This window comes from Canis lupus, chromosome 14 (assembly GCF_003254725.2).
Source record: "Canis lupus dingo isolate Sandy chromosome 14, ASM325472v2, whole genome shotgun sequence".
Taxonomy (NCBI): domain Eukaryota; kingdom Metazoa; phylum Chordata; class Mammalia; order Carnivora; family Canidae; genus Canis; species Canis lupus.
Window position 1 is genome coordinate 46,498,442 of NC_064256.1, and position 19,685 is coordinate 46,518,126.

A 19,685-nucleotide genomic window follows, 5' to 3' on the forward strand; every position below is an offset into this window, starting at 1 on the left:
GAAAAAAATAATAAAAAGAAACGTCTGGTGAGATTAGTCAAGGGGAAAAAAAAGAGAAGGCACAAGTAAGCAGTATTCATTTTTTAAGGATGTCACTGTAGGTCCTGGAGTCAATGAAGAGATAATAAAAGGATACTATGATTAAGCTTACACCAAAAAAAAAACAAAAACGAAAACTATAAATAAATGGGATAATTTACCATAATGGACATAAGAAGAAACAGATAATTTGAGTAGTATCATAAAGAAAGAACAGGGCAGCCCAGGTGGTCCAGCGGTTTAGTGCCACCTGCAGCTCAGGGCGTGATCCTGGAGACCCAGGATCGAGTCCCACGTCGGGCTCCCTGCATGGAGCCTGCTTCTTCCTCTCCCTCTGCCTGTGTCTCTGCCTCTCTCTTTCTCTCTCTCTCTCTCATGAGTAAATAAATAAAATCTTAAAAAATAAAATAAAATAAAATAAAATAAATAAAATAAAATAAAATAAAAAAGAAAGAACATACCTTCACTGCAGATTTCTACCACCATTTACAACTTGTGACCAATTTGCTTTCATTCCAGGAATACAAAGTTGGCTTAACATTAGAAAAAAAAATAATAGAAAACCACTCAATAACTTACTACACTAAGAGATGAAATGATTAAACAAACAATGTAATATCAACTTAATAGAGGCAGGGAATATGTTTGATAAAATTATTTGACACCCAGGCATAATAAAATGTTCACAAACTTGAGATAAAAAATAAACTCCTAGCTAACTCTAAAGGTTATGTACCATAAAACCTAATGATGAAACTTGGAGGTGTTTTCTCTAAAATAAAGAATGAGTTAATGCTAGCATAGCCATTTCAACTCAACATTGTACTGAGATCTTAGCCAATGCTATAAAGCAAGCAAAATAAGTAAGATACAAGTTAAAAGGATTGATAATGAATAATAGAAACCAACATTATTGATACAAATGTATAGTGCAATATTCAAAATAATATGCAGATAAATTATTAGAAGTAATCATAAGATTTAATAAGGTAACAGGATATAAAATCCATATGCAAAAATCTGTATCTTTTCCACATAACAGCAGCAAATAAAAAATTAAACTTTTTTTTTTAATTTTATTTATTTATGATAGTCACAGAGAGAGAGAGATTGAGGCAGAGACACAGACAGAGGGAGAAGCAGGCTCCATGCACCGGGAGCCCGACGTGGGATTCGATCCCGGGTCTCCAGGATCGCGCCCTGGGCCAAAGGCAGGCGCCAAACCGCTGCGCCACCCAGGGATCCCAAAAAATTAAACTTTTAAATTGTTATTTACAATAGCCTTAAAAGATGAAGTTTCTAAGAATAAATTTATAAAAGATGTGTAAGTTTCTATGGAGAAATAATAATATTATTGAGAGAGATGACATGTAGAAATAAATGTAGAAATAAATATACCACGATTAGTGTTTGGAAGACTGAATATCATAAAAGTTTATGATTTATCTATTCTCCTCTCCAGATTGATGTATAAAATTAATACAACGACCATCAAGTCTTCAACAGTTTTATAAAACTTGACGAGGTATCTCTAAAAATGTATACAGAAATGCAAAGTGCCAAGAATATCTGAGACATTCTTAACTAAGAAGGAAAAAATGGAAAAGATGAAAGGGATCAAACCTTATCATAAAGCCATAATAGTAAAGGTTGTGGTATTGTCTCCAGGGTAGACAAATTAGCAAACAGAACAGAAAGAGTCCAGAAGAAAATGCACCCATTTGGAAAATTTGATTTATTTCGGAGGCAGCATTGCAGATGGACTGTTGTCTTTCCAACACACAATGCTAGCACAGTTGGGTATTTACGTGAAAGAAAATTCAAATGAAAGCCTAGAGGATTACATGCAAAATCGGTTACAGTCAGATTATGGATCTGACTGTGAAGACAAAACAACCCTAAGGAGATCATATAGGAGACTATCTTTAAGATCTCTAAATAGGGAAATAGCTCTCAAACAAAACACAAGAACTACAGTTCATAAAGGAAAAGATCAATACATTGGATTACTTAAAATTAGAAACTCAAAGGCAAGCCATAGCATGGGAGATGATGTTTGTAACACATATGACTGGGCAAGATCTAGTATTTAGAATATATAAAATGCTAATCAGTAAGAAAAGATAATAGAAGACAGGCAACTGGGCAAGACTTGACCTCAGGAAAGAGGTGGTCCAAATGGCCAGGAAAGGTGCTTAATGTTTAATCCCATTAAAAGTCAGGAGAAGGGCAGCTCAGGTGGCTCAGCGATATAGCACCGCCTTCTGCCCAGGTTGTGATCCTGGAGACCCGGGATGGAGTCCCATGTTGGGCTCCCTGCACGGAGCCTCCTTCTCCCTCTGCCTGTGTCTCTGCCTCTCTCTCTCTCTCTCTGTCTCTCATGAATAAATAAATAAAATTTTTTAAAAAGTCAGGAGAAGATAAATTAAACCTCAATAAGAAAATAATATGCACCCACCAGACTGGCAAAAACTTAAAACTTTGACAAATACTGAGTACCGGTAAGGACATGGAGCATTAGAAATTCTCATTCTGTTCTGGTAGGTGAATAATTAGTACAACCATTCTGGAAAATTTTGTGTCTTTAACTAGTAAAGTTAAGGGTGACTATAGCCCATGACCTTGAAATTTCAGTCCTGAGCACACAGGACACCACAGAAGAGTGCAATTATATGCACCATGATATATGTGAAAGCTCATAATAACATTGATTATAAGAACCCCGATTAGAGGCAAAACAAATGTCCACCAACAGTGAGAATAAACAGATTATGGTATATTTCATAAATTAAGATACTTTTACAGTAACAAAAAGGAAAAAAAAAAACCAGTTGCTTACCACAACATGAAAAAAACCTTTAAAAACATAATGTAAAAGTAAAGAAGCTAGATACCAAAAGATACTATAGATAATCTGATTCATATAAAATTCAAAAACCAGCCAAAGTTAAACTACTGTGCCTGGGGATGCAAACATAGATGATAGAATTCTTAAGCAAAGCAAGAAAACTACTTTTTGTAGAGCACATTTATGGGGAGGGAACAGCTATCTTTGAGAGGGGGCATGCAGAAGAGGATGGACAGGGCTCCATTTCTTGCTCTGGGTGGCAGCGATGTGTTCTAATTACTCGCTAAACTATATATTTAGGTTTTGTGCACTTTTGTGAATGTGTGTTATGTTTCACAATAAACAGTTCCTAAAACTGTCTTCAAAAGCCTTTTAGAACAATTATTCTGGAAACGGTGCAGAGAAGGGAATCAGACTGGAAACAGGGAGGTAGGTGTTCAGTGGGGTCTCAGTGACATACAAGAAACAGCAGAGATGGCTGAAAGATCATTCTGGGTTCTTTCTCTGCATTCAGAGCCAACATGTATCATTAGCATCTAGTAATAGGGATATTGATGCCAACATTTTTCAAAATCTGCAGAAACGTCTTGGCTCCTTCACAGAGCCTTGGGAGTCAGTTTAGCAGAAATCAATATTCATCTTCTGTTCTCTTCTTGCCTGTCGAGGGGGCCTGGAGTCCTTAAGCTTTTCCCACTTCTATATCCTTCCCCAAGGTCTCCTTCTCCTCCCTGTCCCCATCCTTTCTTCCCTTCCTCATCCCTCAGGGCAGAGCAGGTTTATAATACACCTGCTAAAATGTTACTCCCAGAGCATAGCTGAACGCACATTCCTTGGGAGATTTACACGTAGGTAGGGAACACTGGAGATGGTGCCGCCCTAACCCCAAAGAACTAATCACCACAGGTATGTACTTTGGGCCCACAGTAGATAGCTGGGAGAAATATCCGAGGCCAACCACAAGTAATTCACATAACTCCATAACTATGTGACTGGCTTTAAGTAGACTGACCAAATGGTCCCAAAGCTACCTCACAGAATCACTCAAGGAGTTAAAAAAAAAAGTACATATTGCTAGATCTCCAGCCCTAGAATTTTGTTTCATTGGGTTCTGGGCAGAACCTGGAAATCTGTATGAATGAAAAGCAATTCGGGTGATTGTGGTTCAGGAGGTTCTGTGCAGCCCTTCAGTGGGCTGAAGCTCAGGAGCCCAAGTTCTTCGTGGCTAGAAATATGTGGGCCCCCTTTGCTTACTTCCACCTAATTTCCCTGGGTCTGACCGAAGCACAAATGTGTTCTCCTAAGGCTACAACTCTATCACCTTGCAACTCTCCAGATAGCTGTTAGGTAAACCCAGGGTAGCTCTCATTTCTTCTTTCCACTCTGGATTGATGGCATTTTTTCCCAAGACAATAGAGTTCTGCATGTATGTAGAGAGTCAAGTGGACAAGGATGGCCATGTATTTATGTGATGTCTGGACTCAAGGAAGGATGTCTCTCTAAGAGGTATTTTGGGGGCTCGAACAACATGTGGGTGGGTATACTAGCCCATCAAAGCCCTCTAGAGCAGTCTTGTCTTAAACTTATTTGTCTCAGAACCCCTTTATGTTTGTTTCTGTGGGTTATACTCGTTGATATTTACTGCATTAAAAATTAAAAGTGAAAAAATATTTAATATTCATGAATTTCTTTATAAGAAACAATAATAAGCTCATTACATATTAGCATACATGTCTTTTATATGGAAAGTAACAGTAACGTTCCCCCCACCAACCAAAAACAAAAAAAAATTAGCGAGAAGGGTGACATTGTTTTAACTTCTGCAAATCTCTTTAAGTTTGGCTCAATAGAAGACAGCTGGATTTTCATATCTTCTGCACTCAATCTGTTGCAATATGTTGTTTTGATGGAAATGTATAAAGAAAATCAGGCTTCACACAAATATGTAGTTAGGGGGAAAAAAGGAGTATTTTAATCTGCTTCTGCACTCAATCTGTTGTGCTATTACATGCCACGTAACCTCTGGAAAATTCTACTGTACACACGAGAGAGTGAAAATGAAAAAGGCCAAAAGCACCCTCGTGCTACTTTGAAAATAGTTCTGACTTCACATACCACCCCCTGAAAGCTTCTCAAAGACATGGCTCTCCAGGCTCTGGACCACACTTTGAGGACTGCTGCCCTTAAAGAAAAAAAGCAGTGTTCACTTGCTTGCCAATAGCCTTAGCCATTACCACCCTCTTGGAGGCAACTCAGCAGCAGGGTACAGTGGGCAGGGTAAGGGACCATATGCATCTGTTTGCAAAGCTGGTTAAAACACTAATTATAGGCAATTCTCACTGAGTTTCCCAGACAATACCTCAGGAGGTGATTAAACCTGTCTCTGCTGGGGGCTGGGTTCAGAGTCCTACTCATATGAGCCTCTCAGGGCCTGTCCAGGACTGGGGACAAGGGATTGCTTAGACTGAGGAACAGAATGGTCAATATTCCCCTCAAAGTGTAGGGCATTTGTTGAGGTTCTGAGGGTTGGCAACAAATAGCTCACCCCGTTTGCTCAGGGGGACTTGCTAAGAGAGGCCGACACAGACCACAGCTTAGAACTGCGAGCACCAGCCCAGCAGCCCTGGTCCCCCTTCACTGTTCTGTGTTGTTTATCACCTTCTAATATACCATACGGTGCCCTTATTGGTTATGTTCGTGGTTGACTGCCTGCATAGCCCATGACATAAGGACCTTGTCTATTTTATTCCCTGTGGTATCCCCAGGAGCAGAACCGTGCCTGATATGGAGCAGGTGCCAATAAATATTAGTTTCAGGAATGAACTGGTAAGATTTCCACATGGAGGGGCGGGAGAGAACATCAGCACCCTACAAGCCAGCCACACCCAAGAGAAGGGAAAGGCTGAGCTGAGCTTGCCCAGCTGCTTCTCTCCAAATTCACCACACGGGTTAGGCCATTCCTTTTTTTCCTGCGTTGATGGGAGGGCAAACAAAGAGAAGCTGGGAATGTGACATCTCCACGTCATGTGAAAGGAAACATCCAGAATAGAGAAGCACCCACTGTGACTTTCCTCAACTGTTCCCAATCTGTTTGTGCTCAACTATTAAGCTGTGGTTGGCGGAGTGTGGCAACACTCAGAGAAGACCAGAAGTTCGAGGAGACCTTTCTGCTCCTGCGTGCAGGCCCTTATCACCCTGCTGCTTCTCAGCTCCACCCTTAATTCGGGGGCTGGGACTCTGCAAATTGCATTTCCCAGAATCCTGTGGCAGCTGGTTCCTGTTAGGTAGGGTCTGCCAATGGGAGATGGGCAGGAGATTGGAAGGAAGAACACAGTCTGGGGAGAATGGGGGGCTTTCCTCCTGTCCCAAGCACCAGCCTCGCCATCTCCTCAGAGTTATTGGCAACATCTTGGCTGTGCCTCCCCCTGGGTGCATGGAGCTTGGATCCTAATAGCATCTACCCTGAGGGCCCAGCCTCCTAGGATGACCCCACCTCTTACTTTGTGTTCCTCTAGTCTCAGGGATGGTAACAGCTTCCTGTGGTTACTCATCTCTCTGCTACTCCTCCTTTTTTGCTCTCTCTCTTGTCCCCCTGTCCTCCAACACTTGTGCACTCAATTCCCTGCATTGAGTCCCCTTTATCTGAAATATCTACAGTGGCTCCTGTTGCCTGACTGGATGGCCCCTTTGTGGATCCCCCTGGGACCACTGATGTGGGTCAGGAAATCTTCATAAATTAAACCTACTACATTGCTGGAAATTCATTCTTCATTCCATTTCTCTTGCCTGCTTATGTCTGTCTACCTTGTTCAGTATAGCTGGAGTGACCATACATCCAAGTTTACCCCAAACAGTCCAGGTTTATACCTGTGGTTGTGGCTTAATTAATAGAGGCTTAATAGAGCCTCCTTTCTCTCTCAAAAATATCCTAGTTTGGGTGATAAATTATATGGGCACCCTAAACATAACCTGTTATATGTTCTGCAATGAGATCAAGTGACGTTAAAATACTCCAGCAATAAAATACCAATGTTCCAGATTTGAATATCAACTCTTGCTCATCATGAATTTTCTGGGAAGGAATTAAAGTTCAACGATTAAGTTAAGTTGAAGTCCAAAGATACTAAAGTCCAAAGGATTTAAAGTCCAGAATCATATTCTCTTCCCCTTGTGATTTAAGGTTCAAAGAAAATTAAAGTCTAAATCTCCTCCCAATTTGTTATTCAACTCCTACTTCTATTTCTCGGTGTTCTAAGGCCATGCACCAAATGTTGGAGTTGAGAGGTCCAAAAATAGCCTCCCTCTTCCCCATGAGAGCTTTGAGCAGATTATAAAATAAAACAAAGGATGACAGAAGGGAGAATAAAACATCCTTGTTACAAATAAATGTGGCTTATACCTGCAGGCAAGAGAGCCGACTAATAATGAATTCTAGAAAGAGAGTTCCTGGCTGTGGCATATGCAGCTGCTCACCCGTATCTCTGTGGCCCTTCCTCTAGGCACAGCTGCACTCTCCATTTCTCAGCCTCTCTTAGAGCTAAGCAACTCTGCTCATATGAGTTTTGGCCAATGGATTGTGAGAAAAGTCACACACTCTCCTAGCGTGATCCATAAAAACTGCCCTTGAATTTTCTCCTGCTTTCCTTCCCACCCCCATCTGCAGACTGATTGGAGAGGACTCCGAGGGCTTAGAAAAGGGAGAAGCTGCTCCATTTCTGGAAGCTGTTTCTTGCAGCTCTTAGCTTCCCCTGCCTGATATACCCATCCGGTTCCTAGAAACACTGACCAGGGGTGGGTTTTCTTAAGGCAGGGAGTCAGCTGCTTCAATAAGACAGAGGAACAGAAAAAAAAAAAAAAAAAAAAAAAAACTTCACCCTGTGGGACAGCCCAAGCCCAAGAAAAAGAGAGTGGGGTCGAGCTGAGTATACTCAGTACAGTCTTCCCAGGTTCAAGTCAGTTAGCTTAAGACCCACCTGGCAGGAGGGAACCTCTTTCCAGAGGCTAAGATCATGATATCTCTAAATAGAAGGAAATAGCTGCCCACCAAAAATGTGCTTTCTTTTCATGCACCTCTTGTTTTGATCACCAACATCTTTCCTTTGCTCCCTATCCAAATTCTGTTAGCTGTTTCTCAACACACACACACTCCCACCCCAGCCTCCTTAATAGGTATGAAACAGAGGGCAACTGCTTTGCCTCTCTCTTGTGATTGGCCATGGAAGCCCAGCCAAATTATCTTCCGGGCAACGTTAGATGAAAATTAAAGGAAAAACAATGCTTTTTGACCCCCTCCCCATCTGCTCCAGATTCCAGAATCCACAAAGGGTCATGCTAAGTAGATATAACAGGACATTCTTGGCATTTTTTTGTGTTTTTAAAGAACGGTGGCATTTGCTTACAAGTCACCAGGCTCTTTCTGGGGAAAATTTGTGCTCTCAACAACGTCCAGAGTCCACCTTCCTGAGAATTACCTTTTTTCTACCTTTACTTGAAATGGAGAGAGAAAAATCTCAGATTCTCACCATAGCAGGAATATATGCTGCAGTGGATCTACTTTAGTGTATTTGCCACACCCCCAGTCTTTTCTGAAGGACACTATCCTGCACAGTACTTAGTGCTTAGGCCAACATTTGGCCTAACACCTTGTGACCTAGCATCTCCTGGCCAAAGCAGATTAGATCAAGGTACGCCCCCCAACCATGGAGGCTCATCAGCACACAGATGTGCAAACTATGGCCAAGAGACTAAGCCATTTAGTGGGAATTGAAACCCAAATTCATGATATAGGATTCACACAGAGGGGTCACAATGGACCACCTCAAGCCCATAGGACAATAGGACCCATGAGCAAGCAGAGGAAATTGACTGATGGAGAAAGGACAATTGGACAGTTGTGCAGAGAAATGCAAATAGAGACAGGAGAGGGGAAAGGGGGAGGGAAAGAGAGAGAGAAGACAGTTTAGAGGAATCCATTCATGGAGATATCTTGGATCCTGACAGTTGTTCATTTTTTTCCATGTTTATCCTTTTAATAACCTCCTTTTTCTTTGACCTGACTTGAGCGCATCAAGGTAACTTGTTTGACTAGAACAATTTATTTCCATAATTGTGTTATCAAACCGTGATGAGTGATTCCCTAGAAAACCATGCTCATATGAGCTCCTTCCTCTTTCTACCTACCTGTCAGATGCCTTGAGCTACAGACTTTGGGAAGAAGCTGTGAATAAATAACAGAGAGTTTGGCAAGATCAGCACTTTGCGAAGAAAGGAGACTAAAGTGAATCTTTGTGGCATTCTTCAGGTTTCTGTGAGGTTTGGAGGTTAGGGTAAGAGTCACCCACACAAAAATACATGCCAGACTGAAGAATTGTCCAGGCTACATGAGGAAATGAGGGAGGTTTATTTCTTCAAGGACATCATGGGTGCTGATAAAAAAATTAGTTGACTTTCTTTTACTGCTGGGAAAGACACAACTAAATCATATCTTCATTGTCATCTTTCAACCCAGGACAGACACTGATCCCTTCCCACTATGGGATGTTGAGGCCTGAGTGACTTTTTTTTTTTTTGTAAAGATCTTTATTTATTTATGAGAGACAGAGAGAGGCAAAGACTTAGTCAGAGGGAGAAGCAGGCTCCCCACAGGGAGCCCAATGTGGGACTCACTCCCAGATCCTGGGATCATGACCTGAACCGAAGGCAGACGCTCAACCGCTAACCATCCAGGCGTCCCTGGATGAGACCCTTCTAAGCAAAGGTTAAGAGGCTCTGAGTACAAGAGCCCAGAGATATGAGCTGCAGTCACATGGAACCCAGAGCCTTGATCTATTATCAAGAGCAATAGATGTCCCCCACAAAAGGGGCAGTTGTCTTCACAGAGCTGCAAGGACCAAGAGACTTAGTCGACCAGCCTCCAAAGAAGGATGAATGGGAGGAGGGATTTGTGAGAGAATTTAGCCCCAAACCATGCTGTGGAAGGAGTAGCAGAGTGGCAGCTGGGAATATTGGGAGATTGGATCTCCAAGTGAGACAGGAGGTCTTGGCACTTGATGAGTCACAGTGCACCTTCTGTCCTCATTTCAGGAAAGGCTTGAAGCTATTTGAAGCTCCAAAGCCAGGAGCTGGAGGGTCAGAGAGTAGACCAGATCAGCTTATCTGTCCAAAGAATGAAGGTCTGTGGGACATCACAGGTCCTATGTGGAGACGTCCACATAGTGGAGGTCTAGTCTACTGGAGAAACACATCAAGGCCCCTGTAACCCATTCCCGTTATAGCGATTGGGGAGTGCCATCTTTCTTCCCATTTATCACCCAAGGAACAATAATGATTCTTCATTTTGATCTAGAAATAAAGAAAGGGCCACTGGGGACATTAATGGAACTTCTTCAAGAAGCAATACCTCTTAAGAAACCCTAAAGCAAGTGGCTCCCCCTGCTCTGTGGCCTCCTTGTGGCATAGTGATCCCAGCCTGGGTCCCAGGCTAAGTCCAAAACAGTCTCGCATTCAATTAAGAGAATTCATTTATGAGCAGGAGGCACCTCTGAAACCCGTGGAATGAATAAACTAATGAGGCACATCTACCCCAAATGCAGAAAGTTCCACCAGTGTTACTAAAAACTTCCAATCTTGAAAATTTATAACATGGGAAGCTATAATATATTGAATTGTCTTTATCTTCACCAAAACAAAGAAATTAGTGAGGCAATCAAATGAGATGAAGCCAAGACGGACAGTTCAAGTAGCCAACCAGCCGAATAATCTGGTGCACGTACTAGAATGTTATTATTTTTTTTATTTTTTATTTATTTATGATAGTCACACACAGAGAGAGAGAGAGGCGCAGAGACACAGGCAGAGGGAGAAGCAGGCTCCATGCACCGGGAGCCCGATGTGGGATTCGATCCCAGGTCTCCAGGATCGCGCCCTGGGCCAAAGGCAGGCGCCAAACCGCTGCGCCACCCAGGGATCCCTAGAATGTTATTAAATAAATTCCTGGTGAATTTCCTTTATTAAAGAGGAAGGAGTTGACAAAAGAAACACAAATTTCAGAAACCCAGGGGGTAGACCAGAAATGAGAGAGGGTCTGGAACCCCTTAGCATCCTCTACTGGAGAGCTGGGGAGGGATCAGGTGACTGCACCCCTCAGCACCCACAGACAGCACCCCACAGTGCTCCCTGCCTGGCCTATCCATCTCTCTCTCTCCCTCACCCCGACCTAAGTAGCTCTGACTCTGATGGGGAGAAAACCGGCACTGGAAATTTCAGCGTCCCTGACCAATGAGAGTGGAGGGTCCCTTTGCAGAGACGAATCCCTGAGGTCAAAGGAAGGAAATGAGATCTGAACACAGCCACACTCGACGCCCAGAACATACCCGAGCACTCCCCCAACCCGGGACACAGCAGTAGCTCACTTGTCCAGGGAGGGGTACTGTGGGAAGCCTGTTCTTGGAGTAGGAGAGAGAATTTGCACTAATGGGAAGAGCTGGGTGCGCACACATGGCCCAATAGGGCAGGCCTTGCTCTTCAGAGAGGAGCGTCACAGAGTAATGCGGTGTCGGTCACCCGGGTTGGTCCCCTGAGCCAGCCCCAACGGACTCCAGTTTAAACTCATCAGGGCTGCCTGTGCACCTCCGTCAGCATGTGGCACAGATGGGAAAGCAGGTGCCCCTGGCCCTCAGATCACCAAAGGCCTGGATGAGGGCTGCCAGGACGAGGAGGGCCCCCCGTGCAATGCCCCGCCTGCCCATTGCGGGCAGTGGCTCTGGGGGTGGGGGTTGAGACCAACCTCTTCTGAGGAACCAGAAAGATGTCACATGAACAATTCAGCCTAGTTAGCTTCTAGGGGCAGAGTTTCCGGAAAATGAGTCCCATGATACCACGGGAAGAGGACTGCCCATCTTGCCACGCTGTGTAGTAGCAGACACTTCTGTTGCCGAGTGACGCCCTCTGGCAAACGCAGGGGAGAAAGTGTCCTTCATTAATGAGTGAAGGCAAAAATCAGACAAACGGAGACTGGACAATAAAACGATTCAAATGAAACAATGAAATAATCCAAGGAGAGAAAATACAGGCCCAGTCATTCACAGCGCTTGAAAGTCATCCTTCTAAAATGCAAATCTGGTGACATCAGATCCTGTTTAGAATCATTGCTCGTTCTCCAGTCCCACGCACCGGCCTTAGCTCAGACCAGAACGAGGGAGCGCTAGGATGATTGCAGTAGTCTAACTGCCCTCAGCCTTACCTTGCCCCCTCCCCACGCCCTGCTTTCTGGAATCATACTTTGAACCTTTCTCGGGGGGTGGAACTGGCAGGGCTGAGGGTTTGGTACATCTGTTGACGGGCCACGGAAAACATCCCCCTGAACCCAAACTCATGATTTGTGCCAAGTGCTGCGCTAGGTACTTTCTTATGCTTCATTTCATTTTAATTTCACTGCCGCATCCCCTCCTGAGGCAAATGTCAGTGTCTGCATTTTGCAGACAAGGAAAACAAGACTCAGGAAAGGTACACAATATGCCAAAGCCACGTAGCCGTCAAGTGGGACAGGGATTCTGAACCTGGGCTTCCGGACACCCTGTCTCAGGGTGCGGGCCAGCAACAGCCTCTCCCTGCCCTGCCTCCCCTCCATCTGCAACACTAACTCATCCTGCCCCCCACACCCCTCCCCTGACCCCCCGGGTCTGTGAGCTAACCCAGGCTCACCTTCACCTTGCACCCTCCCTGGGCTCCTGCCCCTTCATCTCCCCTCCCCGGGGGCCCTCCCAGACCCCAGGACTGACCACTGCTCCGCTGCTCTTTGCCTGGGAAGAGATGAATAGACCCGTGTCCCTGTCTCACAGTACGTCTGAGGAAGTGGGTGGGGGCCCAGGCAGGGGCCCAGTGAACAGTGGCTGCTGTGACAGGACCTCAGGGCCCGGCAAAGCGCGGCCCCCTCACAATGCCTTGCATTCTGTCCCTTAATCATCCCCTGGCCTATCTGGCTGGCTCCGGCCATTGAAATCCTGTAACACCCAGTGATAAAGAGCCATTGTGCTTCTTCCCGGGACAGGACAGGACCCGGCTGGCCTTCCCGGCGCAGCTCCCAGCTCCGCCCTGCTCCCCGGCCTCTCGCGTCTCTAACCCGCCCCCGCAGCGCCGCGCAGGGGCCTGTGTCCTTCCTTGGACTCGGGGTCCCCAGGCCGGGTGGTAATGGGGCGGCGGGGCCGGGTCCCCTCGCGGTCGGAGCCCTGGAAGCAGGGAGCGGGGTGGCCCCGTAGGCCAGGGCTTCTCCACGGGGCCGCGGGCTGCCTAGGAGTGGCCTGGGGTCGGGACACCCCACGGGCTGGGACTGCGCCCCGACGCTGCCTCAAGGCCCAGAGGCCTGCCCGGCCCCCGCGGCGGGGTGACGCCCTGTGCGGGGAGGGGGGCGCCCAGCTGTCCCCGCAGCGACACCCCGACATCCCGGGGGAGCAGCAGGGCCCAGCCCCGGGGAGGGAGCCGAAGAGGATGAGAGGAATCATCAGAGCGGCTCACGGCGATTCCAGAATGAGTTCACAGGGCCCCCAGGTGGCCCCGCGGTGGAGCACCTGCCTTCAGGCCCGGGTGTGACCCCGGGGTCGCGGGATCGAGTCCCGCATCGGGCTCCTGCAGGGGGCCTGCTTCTCCCTCTGCCTGTGGCTCTGCCTCTCATCAATAAATACATTTAAAACTTAAAAAAAAAAAAAAAAAAAAAAGAGTTCACAGATGGCAGACCCGGGCCTCATCCCTCTCAATCTCTCCTTCGTCCCCGTGTCCCCTCCAGGCGGCCCGCTGTGCCACTCCCTGGGGACGAAGCCAGGGAGGACGTGGGCCAGCCGCCTTCCCAGGCCCCGCTGGGGTCGCCGCGGGCGCAGGTGGCCCCGTGCCCGGTGCCAAGCGCTTCGAGGGCCCGCGACAGCTCGGGGTGGCCGGGCCGGGCTGGGTCCGCAGCCCCGGGGCCCTGGAGAGCGCGCACCTGTCACCTGGAGGCGCGGCCCGGCCAGGGCTCTGCAGACACGCCGGCCCCCAGCGGCCCTGAAGCCCAGGAGCCCTGCGGGAAGCTGCGGGTCCCACCAAACACCACCACCCTTGGGCACCCAAAAAGGGGGCTAACGATCGGCAGCCCGATGCCAAAACTAGAAGCGCGGCAACCCCAGTTGTGCCTATAAACCTGTACCTACACACTTTGTAATATGCAATAAGCAGTGTAACTCGAATTTTGTAACTACACACAGGTATTAGACACACAGACACTAGGTGGTAGGATGATCAGATTATAGGGTCTTCTAATTCTTCCTTTCTCAATGTTCTAGATTTTTCTACAATAAACAGATATTTCTTTTGTAATGAATAATGAATATGTGCACACTAGGGAGCAGATTATGACCTATTTGGTGTGGGTGTCCCCAAAACATACTGCCTCCCAGAGAGAGGTGCTGTTCCTTCCTTCTGGAGAGTTCCCAGATGTCTGCTTCCCTGTACTCTATTTGTTCTGATGGGTGGACTGCCTGGCTGGTGTCTGTGAATGAGCACACATTTCACTACCTTAAATAAATATATCCACCTTTTGTTTCTAACAGAAGTTAAGGAGGAGATCAGGGACCTGGGTGTGCATTCAGGACAGGGCTCCAGTCAGCAGGAAATGGGAGGACTGAGCAGGGAAACTGAGGCTAAAACCAACGTGGTGGTGAGGAGGGGCAGCTGTGACTATGGGGAGGCTCCTGAGGCTCCCCCAGACCTACTGAGGCCAGAGCTGGCTCTGCTATGGTTCACATTGGGACAGGAAGTGGGAGGAACTGGCTTGAGCCCAGCTTTACTACTTCCTGGCTGTGTTTCACGTTGGTTGCCCAGATGAAATGTTTTTTATCTCCATTTCCTCACCTGCACACCGGAAATAGCAAAACCCACCTCAAAGTCCCAATGATGGTGATGATGACTTAGAAGAAGCCCAGTGTGGTATCTGACACACAGACGGCCCTCAGGGAATGCCCCCTCCCTGCCACCAAGATGGGCTTACGTAGTGGGTGAGCCTGAGATTGCCTGGCACCAAGGGTTCTCTGGGAGAGCCGGGAAGAGAAGGGCCCAGCAAAACCCAACGGAAGAAGGGTTGCCATGACCTTGCTTCTGCACAGCTGTCCTGGGGAAGGCTCAAAGAGCTCACTGAGAAGCCCGGGCATTGTAGAGGCTCTTTCCTCATCACACTTGTGCTCTCACAACCAGAAGATGGGGACGACCTTGGGCTCCCTTGTCCCTGTGTGTCTGGCAGGTAGCACTGGTCTAGAGGCAACAAGCAGCTGGGGCCAGAGAGGCCGTGAAGCAACACACTTGTATTCTAGTTCTGGTCTCATCACTTTCAAGCTGGGCAAGGGACTTCATTGTTCTGTGCCTCAGTGTCCCCATTTGTACAATGAGGCTAAATAGCACCTTCTCCAGGAAGCTGCCATGTCCCTGGCCCAGAGCAGAATGTAGATGTTCAACCAAATATTTTCCTGCCGGACTCCTTTGCTGGAAATTCCTGCAGATTTGATTTCAGTTAAGTCTCCAGGGCATTAAGTATCTCTTCCACTTACTTATGAGGGGTATAGACATTCCTCACTATATAAGCACAAAATTCAGGAGCCTTCCCCTGGCCAAGCCTCAGCCTTGTGAGGGTCTTCCAGCCAGGGTCCTCAGGGCTTGAGCCCACTTCCCAGACAGCCTCTGCCACTGGAAAATATAAAGTAGCTGTCCTGTCAGGTGATGGGAAGAGGGCTGTCTTGTCATCCTTTCTCCGACACAGGCACCCACCCCCACCCAGAGCATTTGGTTCTGGGGTCTGTTGCTATGTTAAAATGTACCCAGGATTTATTTTAATCAAGTCCAGCAAAACATGCAAACACAGTTATGACTATCATGAAAGAAGAAGTTTATATAGTTTATTCAGATCCCAAGAAACAGGAGACACACCACACCATGCAGGACCACATACAGAAGCAGCAGGGTCAGTCAGGAGGCAAAAAGGTAAGAGGGGAGAGCGTGGCCCAGAGCATTTATTGGGGTTTTCCTGGGAAAGAAAGCTCAAGGCAAGGAAGGTATACTGAATAGTTTAGGATTTGGTATTTTGAATAATCTCAGCAGGCTCTATGCCGTAAGGATGGTCCCTAGTTGTCCTTAAACTTGGTCCTGGGTGATTTAGGGCAAGGGGACTACTGGCTTGGTGTGGGAGAGTTTAATGAAGGTGATGGTTGAGGGTATGGGCTCCAGATATGTTGGTTATACACTCTCAGGGGAGTCATTTGCTCTCCAGAGGAATTAGCTAGCCCAGGGAGGGGCCGTAACTACAGAATAAGGCCCTAAATGCCAGATATCGAGAATGTTCTTGAACAGAACACTTCAAAAATATGGGCAATACAGAAAAATTTTTAAATATAGCAAATCAACCCTCAAAAATGTCACTCAAGTCTTCAAAGGACACAGTAAAATCAATCGCAGGGTAAGAAGGTTTATATATTCTGGACAATTTTGTGAGGTAGACACTGACTTCAATGCTCTTCTACCCTCCTTTATACATGATGGTCATCGTAATTTTAACACCAACTTTTACAAAGCACATTCTTTTACACATTTTACTTCATTTAATTTCCATAACCATTCTATAAGATAAGCTTTCTGTCCCCATTTGATTCACAAAGAATCAGGCTGCGAGGGTGTCTGGGAGTCAGAGGAGTGAAAAATAAGGGGCAGGCTAACACGGGTGGCAGGTGTGAAGCTCTTCGAAAGGGTAGGTGGCATTATCCTCATTTTACAGGTGAGGGATTCAGAGGCTCAGAGAAGTTCTGTGGCCCTGTCAAAGCTGGAAGCTGAAATGTCTCCGGGTTGGGCACTGAAACCACATTGGTTTGCTCTAAAAACTCATGTCCCTCCCACTTATTCATTGATTCAGCCTATCGTGTTGGATTTCCCTATGTTCCGGACACTCTTCTAAATGCTGGGATCCTCCTGAGGCCAGGATCAATCTTACCCAGCGTGCAGCCTGGGCTGGGTGCTGAAGCTGTTCCCTTGTTGATAATAATCCCCACAGGGCACCGGGGCAGGGGGCGGGAGTCGCCCTCCTTTGTACAGGCCACTGCTGGACCCTTCACTGGCCACCTTCTCCTCCTCTAAGCCAGCAGTCTGATGGCCACTCCAACCAGATCTCAACGGTATCAGAAGACATGGCAGAGAGGAGCCCAGAAAAAAAAAAAAAAAGGGCTTTCTTTCCTCAGAAAGGAGTGACAGCATTTGTTTTTTGTTGTTGTTGTTGTTGTTTTGGTTGTTTTTATTTTTTTTTTTACATTTTTTAATTTAAATTTAATTTGCATTCGTTACTAATACCAAGATTCAAAGATTCTTTACTTCTCTTCTTCAATTCTGCCTGAGGGGTTGTAAAGAGAAGATTTTTTTTTTTTTTTGGAAAGGAGGAAGTCACTAGAAAGTTCCCTTGCTCTTCGGAGGGAGCCAGAGGAAAAGACTGATGTCTGGACACAGCCAGTGCCCAGTGCCATCACTGAGCCACCAAGTCAGCTGTCCCTGAAGCTGCTTACCTCCCCACCTCCTGTTACCCAAAATAGTAAAGTCCCTGTTTAAACCAGCATCAGACGGGGTCTCTATTTCTTAAAGGCAAACATATTTTAACTGATGCATAAGTTTTATTTTTAGTATCATAAAGATTATTTGCAACCTCACAGAAGCAAAGTTATTGATGCCTTATACTTGGATCAAAGGTATCTTTTTAAGTTAGTGTTTCACTGGAATGCAGCATTCATGAAAATGTGTGCAGATCCTACATGTATAGTTTGATTAATTATGATACTGGGAACACACCCAACCTGGGTTGGACCTGGAAGACTGGGGAAAATCTGGAGAAACGGAAGTTAAAGGCCAGCCAGTCATGTTAGGAGAAAGGAGCAACATGAATCAAAGTCCCAAGGTAGGTCTTTGTGAGGCAGACTGGAGAGGATATGAGAATCCAGGTTGGACAAACATAGGTCATTAAGATATAGAAGGAATGTCCATTCAGACTCATTCATTATGTGAGTTCTAATAGACCGCTCCTGTTTATGGACCCAACAGTCAGGGGAGCTGGATACCTATTAGGAGTAAAAAGAGGAGGAATCCAAGAAACACCAAATCTAAAGTGAAGAGCAACTTAGAAAACCATGGTTAGAGTGCATATCTGTATTTCCTTGCTCTGTCAGCTGAGCGGAACTAGAAGCAATGACCCACTAGTAGCAATGAGCACATTGTGATTTCTAATACCATCCTCTAATAATAATAATTTTTAAAAAGCCAGGGCTCCTGAGAGAAGTGGCTGATTCTAGAACCAGGACAAGAAATACACAAGATGAACCTAGAGCATCTCAGTGCTAGAAATAAGGAAGTCCTTGGGAAGGAAGAAAATCCCGCAGTGATGAGGCTATGCTAATGGGAGACAAGAGCCAACTCATAGAGCCCCCGTGGCCACGCTGGAATAATTTGAGCAACAAGATAAATCGTGTTGGATCATAATTCACAGTACAAAATAAATATCCATGACTGCGTTCTCAGAAAAATGATTGAATAAATTAATAAATAGGAAAGAAGAGACAAATCTCCCTTGCAGAAGAATTCTAAACAATGCATGTAGATATTTCCCACCCCAAGGGTTTGCAGTATAATGCCCATCTCTTAGGTGTGGGCTGCAGAAGGCGACTTCCTTCCAGAGAGCACAGTAGGAAATGGGGAAGGGAAGAGTAATTTTGCAGTAGAGGAAGCTGACAAACTACCTCAGCCAGGTGGTCAAGATCGGCGTCTGCAGTCATAAATCATATCGATAGCATGCACCCTTGATATGATGAAATGAAAATCCATTTTACCTCTGTGTCTTCCTCCAAAAATTACATAACCCCAGTGTAATCATGAGAAAACCATCAGACAAATCCTAACAGAAGGGCATTCTGCAAAATACCTCAGCAGCACTCCTCAAAACTATCAAGGTCATCAAAAGCAAGGAAAGCCCAAGAAACTAATACAGCCAAGAGGAGCTAAGCAGGCATGGCAATGGTCTTAATTTCCTAGGGCTTCTGTAACAAATCGCCCCAAAATGAGGGGGCTTAAAATAACAAAAATTTATTCGGATCCTTCTTACCTCTTCTAGTTTCTGGTAGCCCCAGGCATTCCTCGGTTTGTGGATGCAACGCTCCAGTCTCTGCCTCTACTGTCACATGACCATCTTCTCCCCATGAGTTTTCTTCCCTTCTTAAAAGGACACCAGTCATGTTGGATTAGGGGCCATCCTACTCCAGCATGCCCTCATCTTAACTCATTACGTCTGCACCCACCCCATTCCCAAATAAAGTCACATTCACAGGGCAGCCCGGGGGGCTCAGCGGTTTAGCGCTGACTTTGGCCCAGGGCGTGATCCTGGAGACCCAGGATCGAGTCCCGCATCAGGCTCCCTGCATGGAGCCTGCTTCTCCCTCTGCCTGTGTCTCTGCCTCTCTCTCTCTGTCTCTGTCTCTCTCTCTGTATCTCCCATGAATAAATAAATAAAATCCTAAAAAAAAAAAAAAAGTCATATTCACAGACACCAGGGATTAGGACTTCATTGTATCTTTTTGAGGGATGTAATTTAACCCATAGCAATCTCCACACCAATTGTTATCCCCATTTTATAGTTGAGAAGCCAGGACTTGGGAGAGAGAAAGTAACTTGCTCAACAGCACAAGACTAACAGAGCACCAGAGTCAGGTTTCTGACCCAGGTCTGCCTGGTTCTCAAGCTTGGGTTTCTACACTACAGTATACAG

At 46.0% G+C, this 19,685-nt stretch overlaps 1 protein-coding gene across 1 annotated transcript in view; it reads right to left on the minus strand.

Moving 5' to 3' along the window:
* The window catches only part of DPY19L1 (dpy-19 like C-mannosyltransferase 1), a 142,067-nt gene that overhangs the window by 2,376 nt on the left and 120,006 nt on the right, over window positions 1-19,685 (minus strand). The window lies entirely within an intron of this gene.